The following is a 15,166-nucleotide window of genomic DNA, read 5'->3' on the forward strand; positions in this document are numbered from 1 at the left end:
TATTTCCCACATTAAAGAAATATAGCAAAGCACACATTGTTTTTACATTTATGTAAACCCCAAGCATTTTAGCTAATGCTTACTTTTGACAATATCTAATACGTTGGAGTCAAATTATTTTACCGTTGGGAACAATACTCCCATTTAAAAAATGAATTGCTGCCTTATTGTTTGTATTTAGCAACAGCAGTGTTATACGTTCAGAAGAAATAAATATCCTCCCCTTTTGTCAATAAGAGATTCACTTCATTTATTTCTATTTAGTTGTCTTCTTTTTGTCAGGATTTAGACTAATGAGAAAATCTTAGAAAGATTCTTTACTGTCTAAACATCAAGCACACAAATGCTTCTCAATAGAAATAACACAAGAAATTCGTTCAAAGACAATACACAGCCTGAGAAATTCTCGTGTGCTGACAGCTCTCCAACAGTGTTGTCACAGCAGGAAGACATCAGTTGAAGAAACAGATAGTGACCTCAAAAAAAGTCTGGTCAGCAGTGTGGACAGGGTTTCACAAGATTATAAATCACCCCAGGGTCGCTGTGTTCCCACCATAAAGAGAGCATGGTCGTTTTATTGTAATCTAATAAGAGATGGGAGCAAAGGACAGCTCCAGTGTGTGTTTGCAAAGAAAAATTCTTGATTACAGTTTCAAAACTATACAGTTTCTCTGCTATTGAAGTGCAGATTATAGGGGTTAAGGCCATGTTAGGATTGGATTACCTTTTATAGCTTTATGTTATCCTCCAGTTCATGAATCAGAAAGTACTTAAATTAAACTGAACATTTGGGAGTAATCCTGGTATGTGGCCTGGTGGTAGAAAATTAATCATGATTTTGTGATAGATTATTAAGCCTTTCATTTGAAGGAGGCCTTTGACAGAACAGTAAAGTCACTCTCTGGTGGGAATATGTATATATATTACTATGGAAAATGAAACTCTCTATATAACAAGTTATGTTAAGATTGGTTCAGGAGGCAATGATTTAATGAAAGAAAACATGCATCTATATTAAAACGCATATAAAAGATGTAAACATTCAGTCTGGAAGGAATTATTAGCAGATTTTAGAGTTTCTTACTTATTTTTTTTTTACAATACTAACTTGTGTTTGTTTCTATGTTTATATACTATATAACTAAAGTGAAATAGTTGCTAAATATTTCAAATTACCTATTTTGACATGAGAAAGGCTAACGGTTCCATCTTTAAAATACTCAGAAATCAGAAAATTGCTCTAAGTAGATTAAGGCTTACTAAGGCAGTGGTAGCCAAAATGTTGAAGTAAAACTCTAGCTTTGATGACATTTTAAAATGATACATACCTCTTCATTTGCCCTAGCAGCACTTTATATGCCGGTGAAAAGAAGGTTTTCACTTTGTCATTTTATCGTTTGTACTTAAGCTCCTTCAACACTCTTTGCTCTATATGCATTTGTGGGACCGTGATCAGATGTCCTACCATTTAAATGGATTTTACTCCCTAACTTATCACCTTTACTTTGTCAGTTTGTTCCTCTGAAGCCATGCGGACATCTAGAGATAAGTCCTATCAGTCATAGGCTACTGACTGAATTTTGATTGTGCGAAGCCATCGCTTAGAGCAGAGAAAAACAGTGAGGTGTATTGCTCGGGGTATATTTTGTGTTATGGTTCCAAAACCCAGAGGTAAAGAAGATGGAGCTTGCAGCTCTTCCTTTTTTATTCGGCGGGAAATGGACTTTGCAGGCTGCTTTCCTCCTCTCTTCCCTTTTCCCGTTTGGAGTCCCAGGCCCCGTGGTTTTGGTCTCATTTACTTTCTTGAGCAAAGATGAATGTGAAAGGGAATACTGACTCTCGAAGGATATTAGACCGGTCGGTTAGACATAGTGGTCTTTAATTCATCTCCGTTTATTTTCCAGTTGTCGATTCCTCTTTGTTTCTTCCTCGTTTATATATGCTTAAGTAGGGAAGGAGGCAGATTTCCACTGGGCCTCTTTGCCTAATACTGTCTCCAGTGCTCCTCAAAGTGCTGCTCCATGACCGGGAAACTGGAAATGATCAATACCCAGGCGGGTTCAATTCCCTTCTGAATCCAGAAAACACCACGTTTGTGGCACTCCCAGCCTCCATTGGCTTAAAGGACAAACGCTCTGAATGTCATTGCAAATTCAAGCTGAAAAGAGTAAACAGGACAATATAGTAACCCAGTTCTTATTCTGACTCTGCTAACTCACTGTCTCCCACTGACTGCCACAAGAACTTTGCATATAGAAATAACATGTTGCTGAAACCGGTTTGGCTCAGTGGAGAGAGCATCGGCCTGCGGACTGAAAGGTCCCTGGTTCGATTCCGGTCAAGGGCATGTACCTGGGTTGCAGTAGCGGGTGTGCAGGAGGCAGCTGATCGATGTTTCTCTCTCATCGATGTTTCTAACTCTCTATCTTTCTCCCTTCCTCTCTGTAAAAAATCAATAAAATATATTTTTTAAAAAAAGAAAGAAAGAAGATGTATTTCATCTCAATTTCTCAGTCCTCTTCTCAATCTGTAAATTTGAAGATGAATTTTTAATTCTTAACAAAAATGTAAATGAATATACCCACTAAAAATATATGGTGATTTTAGGAGAGTAAGATGGCCTATATGTAAAAGGCATATCATTGATCATGTATAGTAGAAAAGCTCTCTGTTTCTACTCTCTCCCTTGGTAAAGCTTACAAATTAGTTCACAGCAAGTGTCATCTGACACTGGGCTTTCTCATACAACTAAGACTTGCATATAACCATCTGTTTTGCATATGTATTTGTTCTCGGTAATCTTTATTACTAGATGGTCTCTATAGAAAGTGCATAAGTGCAAATGCCAACATGTATTTTTGTTAGTGGCCCTGAATAGACTGGTTAAGGCAGAAAAACAAATGTACTTACTTTGATTTATCACTTGTGACATTAGCATGTACCATACTGCTCTCCAGGAAAAAAAAATGGTTGCACCTGAGGACAGTGATATAAACACTACTTTGATTATTTGAAACAAACCATTTGGCTTTGGTGAAAGAACTGTTACCATGGTGGATCCTATACTGGGACAGAGTGCTGGGATATAATGGATGAGCAGTCTGCAATTACTTGTTTAGAATTTAAAGAAGCCAAGCTTAGTTTTTACCAGGAAACAGATATATAAATCAAATTGAATTTTATATGAATCTCTATGGTAGAAGTTTTACAGCTAACACATGTGTTGCTGCAGTAGTTTCTTATTGGTAAAGTCAAATTAATTCAAATTAGATAAACTCATTCTAATGTCAAATGAATTTTTTTTAAATTGTCTAAAATCATTCTATTCCATCTTTCAAGAGGAATTTCCTAAATGGAATTTTATTAATTTACATCTACATACTAAATTATTTTTTGTTTTATTTATATTTTAAAATGCACACACATACATGAACACACACAAAACCAAGCCTAATTGTGAATTAAATACCCTTTTATCCTATATAATTTGTAGAGATATGTAAAGCATAATCCCAGTTAACAACCACTAAAATTCTCATGGTAAGGAAATTTTATTTAAAAAGCATATGTTAAGCTAAAATATTTAAGTTCCCTACTTTTTGAACTTTTTTACCTTAGTCCATTAGTGTGGCTTGGATGTCATCGGAGACCATTCTATGCAGTCTTGAAAAGAGAACACCTGACCTTCAGGGGACAGGATTTAAGTAAATTTATGTGGAAGGAGAGTGTATGGACAACAAAAGAGGCAAGAGCAGATAGTAGGTACAAGCACATCATCAATAGCTTTATTGAATGGAGGGTAGACCCCAGAGGTGAGCCTAAAAGACAGTATGTAGTAGGCCTTATTGGAGAACCCAGGAAAGGCGATGGAGAGTGGACTACTCACAGATCAGCTACTGGGAGAGAGGGATCATCACACTGAAAAAAGGAAGGGCAAAACCACAGGAGGACCATATAATGAAGAAAAACCCAACCGTTTTCCCAATGATGCCATGAGCCTGCCCTGAAATCCAATAACCTATCTCTGTGAAGAGTATTTTCAATAGTGTGTCTATTCAAATGAGTTGCTTTGTAGATGCACATTTCATTTCTGCTACTGTTTTATGGTAAATATGTTTTTATGCTACAAACTATGGTTTCTAGTTCTAACAGTATACAATTTTAAAATATATTTAAAAGCATGATTTAGTGGAGGGGTCCACATTTCATTTGGCGCTCGAGGGCACAGGTACAAGCAGCTGCATTGATCAAGGAGGGCATGTGAGTCTCACAGAGGTTACAGAACTTGCTTTAGATCAAGGACAGTCAGCTGCAGAGAGAGAAGCAGAACCCAGATCTTATCTCTGGGTCCAGCGCCTTTCCGTTAGCCTGTAATGCAGCTTTCCACTTTTGAAAGATTGTGGTTTCCCGATTCAGAGGGGTAAGTCTTCATCAGAAGAGTTTAGCACAGAAAACAATGCAAGAAATGTTCCTATTTCCAGTATATTTCTATCTTTTTTATGTACGAATGTTGCTGACAGAGGAGAGGAAGGATTCTGTTTTGTGGCATTAAAGGGAACCACGTTGTGTTGCAGTTATTGTCACGGCACCTGCATTTACATCATCTATGTGGCGGAACCAATTCTTTCCTCCGCTAATCAAAAGCTATCAGAAGGATTATAAATTTACAAATAAACTCAGGTGACTATTAAATGATTTTATGAGGTTAATGACACTGTTCTTTTTTTTTTAAACTGTTGACCACACAATGCAATTGCTTTAAAATTCAGTTGCTATTTTTTATTTTAAAGCATCAGCGATAATTACCTTGATGAAGGATTTGCTACTTAGTTTTCGCCTTAAAACTAGGAAACCCAAATCAGATATATATTTATGACTGTTTTTCCCTATTCTCTTACTACTTGAATTGGCATGCACAGTCTGAAGTTTTACCATCAGTGACATAAAGTAATTGTAAATGTTAAAAGGGCACTGTCCCATTGGAGGTGAATCCAGTGTTTTTATAAACTTAATAAGGATCGTTCTATCAATGACCTTATTCTTCTGTAGTACACTGACAATCCTTTGATGCAGGCATCACTCCTTGCTCTCGGCTTGTTCTTTGCGCCTGCTGGCACTTCTGCTATTATGGAATCATTTCCTGGTTGAGTGGATGTTTTCTCAAGTTTGGAACTGAGTACACAACCCAAGGATTCCTTACCAATTAATTTGCACGTTTATTTTGTTTTTAGCCAGCTTGATATCGAAGGCTATATTCTCTAAATTAATGAAGCCCATATTGTACTGATTAGGTTCAGATTCCTGAAGACAATGTCATATAACAGGAGGTGATCTAGTTAGTGAGCTGTGAGCCGGAGGCTCCAGATCCAGCCTACATCCCCGAGACCACGATTATAGCATGACTTCCTTAGATGCTGCTAAATTGGAACTATCTGAGTTGCATTTAGAAAAACATAAAGTGGATTTGTGCTCTGGAGTTTGGAATCTAAGGCTACACCAACATTTTTCTCTTCTACACTATTTATTTTCAACCAAAAATGATTTCAAGTTGAGATTATAATTGTGAGCCTGGCATAGTAAGACCCATTATCATGACGGTTCCTTCTCTTGGGTGTTCTTAATCACTGTCCTAGTGGAGTTTGACTGCTACATAGAAACTCTCCACAGATTTAATTGTAAAGCATTCAGAAGCTTTAGGTTCAGGGTTTCTGAGGCTTCTTGCTTCAATCTCGAGTTAGTGAGAATCCAGCAAACATTACGTGAGTGCCTTCTTGGTCAGGTACTCTCCTAGCTGTGGGAGATAACATAGTAAACAAAGCACCAGATTCTGTCCTTAAGGATCTACTAACTAATATAGACATTTAAGCATGTAGGTACAATAAAATTCATTAAATTCACTTTTATGTGTGTGGGTACACATATATAATAAGCATGATTACATATAATAAACAAGATTTTATTTTTAACAACTTTATTGAGGTCTAATTAATAGAAAAAAACTACAAATGTTTAATGTATACAATTTGGTATAAAATTAATTTGTACAAAGTGAATATTTCCTAGAGATATGCTGTACAACATATACCCTATTATTACTTAAATTTGTTAAGATAATATATCTCACATTAAGGGTCCTTTAACATATTTTATATGCTCCTGGATGAGGGAATAGTATGTGGGCTCATGGGACAGCATGAGCCCAGGCTTGCAGATAAATAGTTTGTATAGTCTACACACCTGCAAACATTTTGCATTTAGAGGAGAAGGAGAAAATTCTTGAAAGGTGAGAAAGGTCCAGATTAAAGAAAGGTTTTGTGGGTGTGTGCATGTTTAATTTTTACTGGACTGATGTAATTTAGAATCAGTAAAAAAAAACAACAAAACAAACAAAAAGCAAACAAACAAAAACACTACAAAACTATTGTTTGTTGGAAAAGGCAGTGTGCCATACACAATGCAGAGTAGGAAAGGATGCTCTGGCCAGGTGGAGCTTCATCCTGCACACCCAAAGGTTGTGGATTCGATTGGTGAGAGCACATATCTAGGTTGCAGAAGGGAAGCAGCTGATGACATTTCTCTCCTACATCAATATTACTCTCTTTCTCCTTTCTCTCTCTTTCTCTCTTCCTCTCTCCCCCTCTTTAACTTACTCTCTCTCTAAAATCAATAAAAACATATCCCTGGGTGAGGATTTAAAAAAAAGATTAGGAAAGGAATTTATAAAATTGACAATATGCTCTGTACGGATATGTATATACTATATAGACAGCATTATTTTGTTACTATAAAAGTGTTTCTTTTAATATTAAGCAGTCAAATCAACATTTTAATTCATGTTTTAGCTTCTAGTTTTTAAGATGCAGAATTTGGGGTCTAGATTGATATGCCAAAGGCAGTGGACTCAGGGCGTTAATTCTTTCCATCACTTCATGGATGGAAAGTGCATGGATACAGCTGTTTGTGCTGTTACCAGATGTCAGACTAGGGGCTTCAGGAAGCTTTTCCATATATCAGCTGTTTCCCAGAAGTCCAGTATTACAGTGCAGAATAATATTCTTGAAACATAAAGACCAGTTGTCTTTATTATAGGTACCAATCAGATACATACACACACACACACACACACACTCTAGAGGACTGGTACATGAAATTCGTGCACTGCTGGGGGGGTGTCCCTCAGCCTAGCCTGCATCTTTTCCAATCTGGGACATCCCTCTCACAATCCAGGACTACTGACTCTCAAACACTCACCTTTCTGCCTGATTGCCCCCTAACTGTTCCCCTGCCACCCTGACCTCCCCCAACTGCCCTCTCCTGTCAGCCCAGTCATCCCCAACTCCCCTCCCCTGCCAGTCTGGTCACCCCCAACTGCCCTCCCTTGCAGTCCATCTTGTAGTGGCCATCTTGTGGCCACATGGGGTTGGCCATCTTTAACCACATGGGGGTGGCAATTTTATGTGTTGGAGTGATGGTCAATTTGCATGCTGATTATTACTAATTAGCATATCCAGTCGTGATTGTGAGGGTGTTGTGGCTAATTTGCATATTACCTTTTTATTAGTATAGATATTGAATACATATATGTGCACACAAAAACATACACAAGTTTTGATAACAGCGTTATTCATAATAGCCCAAACAACCCAAAATGTTCATCAACTGATAACTAGATACATAAAAGTGGTATGTTCATACAATGGACTATCATTCAGTATTAATAGGAAATGAAGTGCAGATACATGCTGCGAAACAGATGAACCCTAAAACATTATGCTAAGTGAAAGAAGCCAGTCAGAAAGACAACATGCTGAACAATTTCATTTATAGAAATTGACCAGAATAGGCAAAATGACAGAGACCTAAAGTAGGTTAGTGATTGCTGAGGGCTGTGGGGCAGGCTGAAGAGTGATTACTAATGGGCGTGGGGTTTCTTTTAGGGGGATAAGCATTTCCTTAAAGTAGATTGTGGTGATGCTGCACAACTCTGTAAACATACTAAAATCATCGAATTACACACTTTAAATGGATGAATGTATGATATGTGAATTATTTATTAACCTGTGAAAAACAGTTATACAATAATAGCTTGGATATGGAAGTGAGTAAATAATGCAAAATTATGATCTGTGTAGTTGTTTCTTCTTTATAATATTCTTAAATAAGATATGGAGACTACATTAGGAAATAAAAGGACAAGCTAAATATGAAGCGCATAATTAGTAACATTTAAAGGCATATTATTATTGTTTCATTTAAAATATTTTTAAACATTTAATCCATTAATTTGGGTCAGATATGAAACTTAATAGAGCAATAGCTCTCTTACCTCCCAAGCCAATCAGTGATGCATTTTTCATTTCTTCCTCCTGTGAGAGTCTCCTTAATTTAAGGCTTATTTGGAATATTCTTTGAATTTCATAGATTGTTTCCCTTCCATTATTAGAATACATTTTAGGCAACAGTGTTAAAGATCCCATGTTTAACAATGTGTAAAATAGTGATATCTTCATCCTTAAATTGCTCAAGGAAATGAATGTTTTTGGACAGAATTTCTACTTTATTGACTGTGATAGGAAAAATACATGCATGTTAGGGCAAACTCCCCCATCGTGTAAACTATTCCCTGGGAGTAAGTAAGGAATTATATTAACTCTTTTGATGAAGCAGTAATTGAAATAATACCCTAGTGACTTAGAGTTATCTTTCAATATTGATAAAAGAAACCAGATGGAAAATTGTAGCTTAGCTGAAAGAGGAACTCTAGTTGCAGATCTAGAAGAGCTAAATAAAACTCAAGTTTGCCAAGGGGGCGGAGGGGAGGAGACATATGTAATACTCTTTGTAATACTTTAAACAATAAAACATTAAAAAAAGTCAAGTTTGCTATAGCTAGTGTGCCCAATATGTTCTTTACTTTCCTATTCCTTCCCTCAATCTTTTTCTCTTTCTCTTCTTTTACACTTCCTCCATTTCACCGTCCTTGTCTCCCCTCAACACCAATTCACCCTCTCAGTCACTCATTCATTTATTGCTCCTTCATTTCCTAAGTACTCACTGAGCCCCTGCCACATGCTGGGCACACATTACTCTTACCTTGACCAGACTTCACTTCTCAATACTTAGCATGTTTCTATTGCTTACAAATGTTTAGTTATTGACTGTTCAGAGTATTAGGAAAAAAAAATTCTTTCTTCTTTCCCTAATTTCATCATGTCAATTTGTTAAAGGAAATGGGTTGAGTCATTTTATTCCTTCATTTTCTGAGTAATTATTGGATCTCAGATATACTTTTCTGAGTCCCAGCTGGTTCATCTTAATAATAGTAATAATAATAATATACAATGTTCATGGTTATTATGGAGATAAAATTTAATGATGTAATGCATGGAGCTTAAATCTTGGCTCACTGTAGACAGTAAATGATAACTCTTTATTGAAGACCCCCCATATACATAATTCCATACTGGGCAATAACAGTTTCTCTGAGAGTGTTTTAGAAACTTAAATTCCTTATTGTTATTTTTTCTTAGAATTATATCATTCTATTACTTCTATTTCATGGCCCGTGGCAACAGTTTCAAGGAATTTTGAGCGATTCATATGGAAATAAATTAGTGAGCTATTTCTCCTTGGCATCCTATGAAGTAGTAGGATTTAACAGCAGATTTTGGCAAGTTTTAATTATAATTCCTGATAAATAATTAGCCTTCTATTTTGAGTAGGAGGAATGTATTTCAATGATTGTGCATCATTTTTTTTGCAGATAGCATAAGCCTCCAGATGGTTAATTTTTAAAATTATTGTCATTTAACTTTTATTTCTCGACTAACTTGAAATACTTTCATATGATTTGCACATGTAAGTGTATTGGCATAGCAAGCATTGTGCACTTATTTCAAGTTTATGTTTTCTTGGCTTGAATACCTTGTTGAGAAATCAAGATACAAATAAGTTTCATCTTCCATTGCTTTCTTAGAGCTCTGAGTTTAATACTACCTTTGGCTATCTGTGATATGATATGTAAATGACCTATGCAGCTGTTCCCTATTTTAAATACAGGTTTAAAATTCAGGAGTTTTTCTTTATATGATGATTGTGATTATAATGTTGAGATAAAATAAAATGTATTTCTCAGTACAGCAGTGAAGAAGTTTAAATAAGTTAATCACATGTCTTGATGAAGCCTTTCATTTCATAGCTCACTAGCTCTCTAGAAAGTTCTGTTGTCATTTTTTAGTCTCATTATGTGCATGAATCTAGAAACAGGAGGTTTAGTAAGAGATGAAACCCTTTTGATTTCTGATTTGAAAACATTGACCTTTTTTGTGTCTTAATAAGTAGAATAACTGATTACTATGTGGTTTTTTTTTAATGGAAACACAGATTAAGTAATTTTGCTATTTTTATAATCTTGTGAAAAAAGGCATTTTAAGGCAAACAATGTTTTTGTTTATTATGCTTGTGTGTGAAATAGGAAAAATTAATAATTTATTGACTATTTCATTTTTAAAATTTATAATCACAGTTAATTATACTCAATTTTGTAGAAAATTATGACTCAAGACATGCGAAACCTTGGTGAAGGTACCTTGGTTATGGTGCATAACATAATCCCCAAAGATATATTTTCTATAGATTTGTATAAGTTTAAACTATAAATTTAAATGTATATTAATTAGTCTTTGTTCTTTATGTATATCATTTTTAAATTATGGTTTTATTTCTTTCTATTTTATCAAACTATTAAATTATAAACAATGAAAACAAGAGGTATATTGTTCCATTTTCTTTAATTCTTTCCTTTGAAATCACATAAGGCCCTAGTAGAGTATTAGCCAATAAATTCCAGCATGGAGACTTTGAAAAAAGTCTAACCTTCCTTAATTAATCCTAACCTTCCTTTTAAATTGTGGTGTCTAAAGTGACAGGTTAATTTCAAATTCAGTTTTGATTGAGCATATGCCACTTTTTTACATGCTTTACATAACTAAAATAGAGCTGTCTTTAGAAATCCTTATCTTAGGAACATGAACTCTAATCAAGGAAAGTTTTCTTCTGTAAATGCTTTTCCACATTCATTGCAACTTTTTGGAAACAGTATGCTAGCTATAATGAGATACACAGGCTTTATGAGAGAACAGAGTCAAGCACACATAAGTGCCCTTTTCCTTAATTTAAGAAACCCACTAGTAAGGGTTTAAAATAAATAAAGAATACTACGTTTTACTTTCCATGTTTCACATGTAGTTGTAACAATAGTAATCCATTTAACGTCCTGCAAGATGCAATTTTGATCTTTTGTGGGTAGCTCTGTTCACTACAAATATAGTGGAAGTCCTAATTCTTTTCCATTTATAGAATTAGTTGATTTGATGTAGAATATTTTAATAAATAATATCTAAATAATCCTAAGCATATTTAGGATTGGCTATCATTGAAATGTGTGTGTGTGTGTGTGTGTGTGTGTGTGTGTAACTTTGCTGGTTTATATTTTAAGAAGGGACAAGGAAGTCAATGGTATTCCACTTGTTAGACAATTAGCAAAAGTGATTTATTAATCAGTACTATAGTAAAGAGATCAAAATCTTCAATGCTTTAAACCACAGGGCAATGGTTGGAAAGAGGAACAAAAACAAAAATTGTGTATTATTGTAACTTTGAAAAATGGAGTAATGCTCTGTTATCTAACTGCATACATCCAGAAAAAGATTCCTAATCATTCTCACCTTACAGGAACATTGGAAATTGGAATGGAAATTAAAGACTTTGGTGCAAAGATTAGGGTGCAGCATACTTAGAAAAAATTAAAAATCAACAAGGTATTTGATATTTAAAATCTCTGAATAAGCAAGCGCAGAAGGGATTTCAGTCTCATTTACTCAACTTGCCTCAATTTACAGATGAGGGACCTGAGTCACACAGAGGGGCTTTATAACCCCAAAGGAAGCTATGCCTGATATTGGTATCATGGTTGGAAGGGGAGAGCAGCAGTAGAAGAAGGAGGAAGATTATTTATTTTGGTAATAAATGAAGAATTTCATAACTGTTGTCATATACTTTTCCTTAATATAAAGATTCCATGACAAAGAGGTCCAGGAAAAAAGATATGTCTCATTTCACAATGCATTTTAATAATTCAAAAATTGGTAGCAATTGGAAACTGAAAAATGGCCTGTGCACGAAAAGCATGATTATAGACAAAATGTGTCTTCATGAACAGACATATTTGGCCACTTTGAAGTACAGCCATCAGCTATCATGATCTTTTGCACCTGTGTTATGGTCTAGAACTCTGGGATTAGATTGGCAAGGTTTATACCTTGGGTTTTTTCCTTTGAGGCTTGATTGATGGTGTGATGAGATCATCAGAAAGGAAACACAAAGGACCTTTCCCTTTCCCATTTTCTTCTCTCTTTTGATTGTTTCATTCACATGTAGTTGCCCTGACACTCCTGTAGAACAGCTTTTAGAGAATAACTGATGATCCTATTATTTTTCTCATAGAACTCATATTGAGAACATGATCTATTATAAAATAACATTTCTAATGCTCTTTCTACATTAGAGTGTGTACTTATAACTGCATGTTACTTTACTTTTGATTTTAAATGATTTGCATTTCCAAAATATATATTAATATTTTAGTTGACATATACTGAGCTCTGTTTTTTTTTTTTTATTGAAAACTTGAAGTTAAAACTTCAAAACCTCCAATAGAATCCAAGCATCCTACTATGGTCTACTCAAGGCTTCAGCTAAATTCTGTGGCATCTTTGGGAGGTAGAAAGAGTCATCTCAGAGCAACTGTATCCCCTTGGTTTCAGGAAGGTTGTGCACTCCTGTGTGAAAGAAAGCATGCATGCTCTCCTTGGCTGGGTGTTATGATAAGGGCATGGGGACACGGGCTGAGGCTTCCCCGAGATCCCTGGGCAGGCCAGCATACCTCTGTGACAGTGCTGCAGGTCCTCTGGTCTTCCCAGTACTTCGTCCTCCGGCCCCCTCATTCTTGCTGTGGTCAGCTTCACTCATACTCATCATTAGGTGTCAGTTCAATGAAACCGAGCTGCTTCTGATCCATCCTTACTAGTGTTGCCCACACTTTCGCATTCCAGACATCCTTCATCACGTTATGCTCTGTTGTTGCTTCAATACTAATCAATATCTGAATTTATTGTATTTGTTTTCTCATCATTAGAATGTAAAGTCTTTTGAACAGGGACTTTGTTTTTCACTACTGGATACTGAGCTGAGAACAGTACCTGGCACTTTGTAAGAAATAGATGTATATTTGTTGAATGATGAAACAGAACACTTTAAACACTCCCCAATTTGCTCTTACTCTGTCACTAGTGGGGAACGGAGTTTGCACATTCTTATTATTTCTGCTGGTGGAACGAGAGAAGGGAATAAGGAAAGGACCAGTTCTTAATGCTTTCTTCTATCCAATAGAGGAATTCCAGTGATACCTGTGACCATGAAAAAGGCTTTTGCCGACCGGCGGCTGCCAATCCTAGTCCAGGACCTTATAAAATGGCAGGGAGAAGGCACCTGCTAAGTTCTGTGCTGGATGTCTTCCATGTGCCCCTCCAGGGCCACACTGCATCCTTTGCCACTTGGCTTTGTGCCCTTGAAGCCAAATGATTGTGTTGTTGTTAATACTCACCCGAAGATATTTTTTAATTGATTTTTAGAGAGAGTAGAAAGAGGGGGGGAGGGGAAGAAAGAAGAGAGAGAGAGAGAGAGAGAGAGAGAGAGAGAGAGAGAGAGAGAGAGAGAGAGAGAGAGAGAGAAACATGGATGTGAGACACATTGATTGGTTGCTTCCCATATGCACCCTGACCGGGGTCAGGGATCAAACCTAGAACCCAGGTACATGCCCTTTACTGGGAATCCAGCCCACTACCCCTCTGTGCATAGGCCAATGCTCTAACCACTGAGCCCACTGGCCAGGGCTGAAGCCTAATTTTTATGGACTGTCTGATCATCCTTGTTCTCTGGCTTCTGGATCTATGTGCCAATGGGAGATCAGGAGCAGAGAGTGGGATCAGGGTATTTATTTCTCTTGTTTCCTTCCTGCTGCCTTACTGATGGGTGGCTTCATCTCCTCCAAAATCCACAGTTCTTGCAGGGCAACCCTCTCCTAAAGCTTCAGCTACTCTCTAGTTGCAGGAACTGTTCCGTCTCCTGACCTTTTAGGTCTCCCACAGCTGGCAGTCTCTGGGTGCCACATTCTCCCTTTTTTATTTACTTTAACTCTGCCGATGATTTTGACAATACCCGTTAAATCCTGTTAGTCTCCTTAGTTATAGCATCTGAGTGGACCAGGTTTTGTTCCAAGACCTGGATGGATATACCTTCCTTCCTGGGAGTTTTAAAATTGGAGAAGTTGTATTTAGGAAACTAGAATAAGAACCTGAAATGAAAATGTGCTTTCAGAGCTTAGGGTATAGGTGGCTTGGCAGCTACGTTAAAAGGTGGTTTCCTTATTGTCCAGACCTCATCGGGGAATCCACTTTCAACAAATGATTTACTTGGATTGTTCTGCTAATGGGAATGCAAGAACATTACATTTGGAAATGTAATGGTTAATATTGCATCAGTTAATATGGATGCCTAATCTGGAGGATGAGCTGTGGCTGTGCGAGAGGAGAGATGGGATGGCCCAGCAGGAAGTGGAGATCCTAGAAGAGGCAGGAAATGACAGAAGCTTGTGGAGGGCAGCAGCCCTGCACATGGTGACAGTCAAAACCCCACAGCAGCTTTCCACTACAACCGAAATGCCAGCTTCTGAACGGGACTGGCAGACATTGCATTCAAATAGACTTGTTCCTGATCTCCTCCTCCAGCCTCACTTAGAGCCTCGATTCCTCCATAGGGACCTTTTGACTTTGACTTCATCAAGCTCCAACCAGTCAGTGTCTTTCACTATTTCAGTCTTTATTTGAATATCCCCCACTCCTCGGAGTGGCCTTCACACCTCACCCAGTTATTCTCTGTCAGGCCGTCTGATTGTAGCTTCATTATAGCCTATGTTTATTTCATTCACTTCTTTCTTGTCTCCAAACTTTCCAGTTCTTTGAGGGGACGACTCTCTTGGATAGTTCAGTGCTGTCCAATAGAAATATAATGTGAGCCACAAATGTAACTTAAAATTTCTTATCCTATA

At 36.8% G+C, this 15,166-nt stretch overlaps 1 protein-coding gene across 1 annotated transcript in view; it reads left to right on the forward strand.

The window, feature by feature from the left end:
- Positions 1–15,166, forward strand: part of DACH1 (dachshund family transcription factor 1) — a 434,735-nt gene that overhangs the window by 31,704 nt on the left and 387,865 nt on the right. The gene's annotated exons all lie outside the window — the stretch shown is intronic.

Source organism: Myotis davidii, unplaced genomic scaffold, assembly GCF_000327345.1.
Source record: "Myotis davidii unplaced genomic scaffold, ASM32734v1 scaffold10, whole genome shotgun sequence".
Taxonomy (NCBI): domain Eukaryota; kingdom Metazoa; phylum Chordata; class Mammalia; order Chiroptera; family Vespertilionidae; genus Myotis; species Myotis davidii.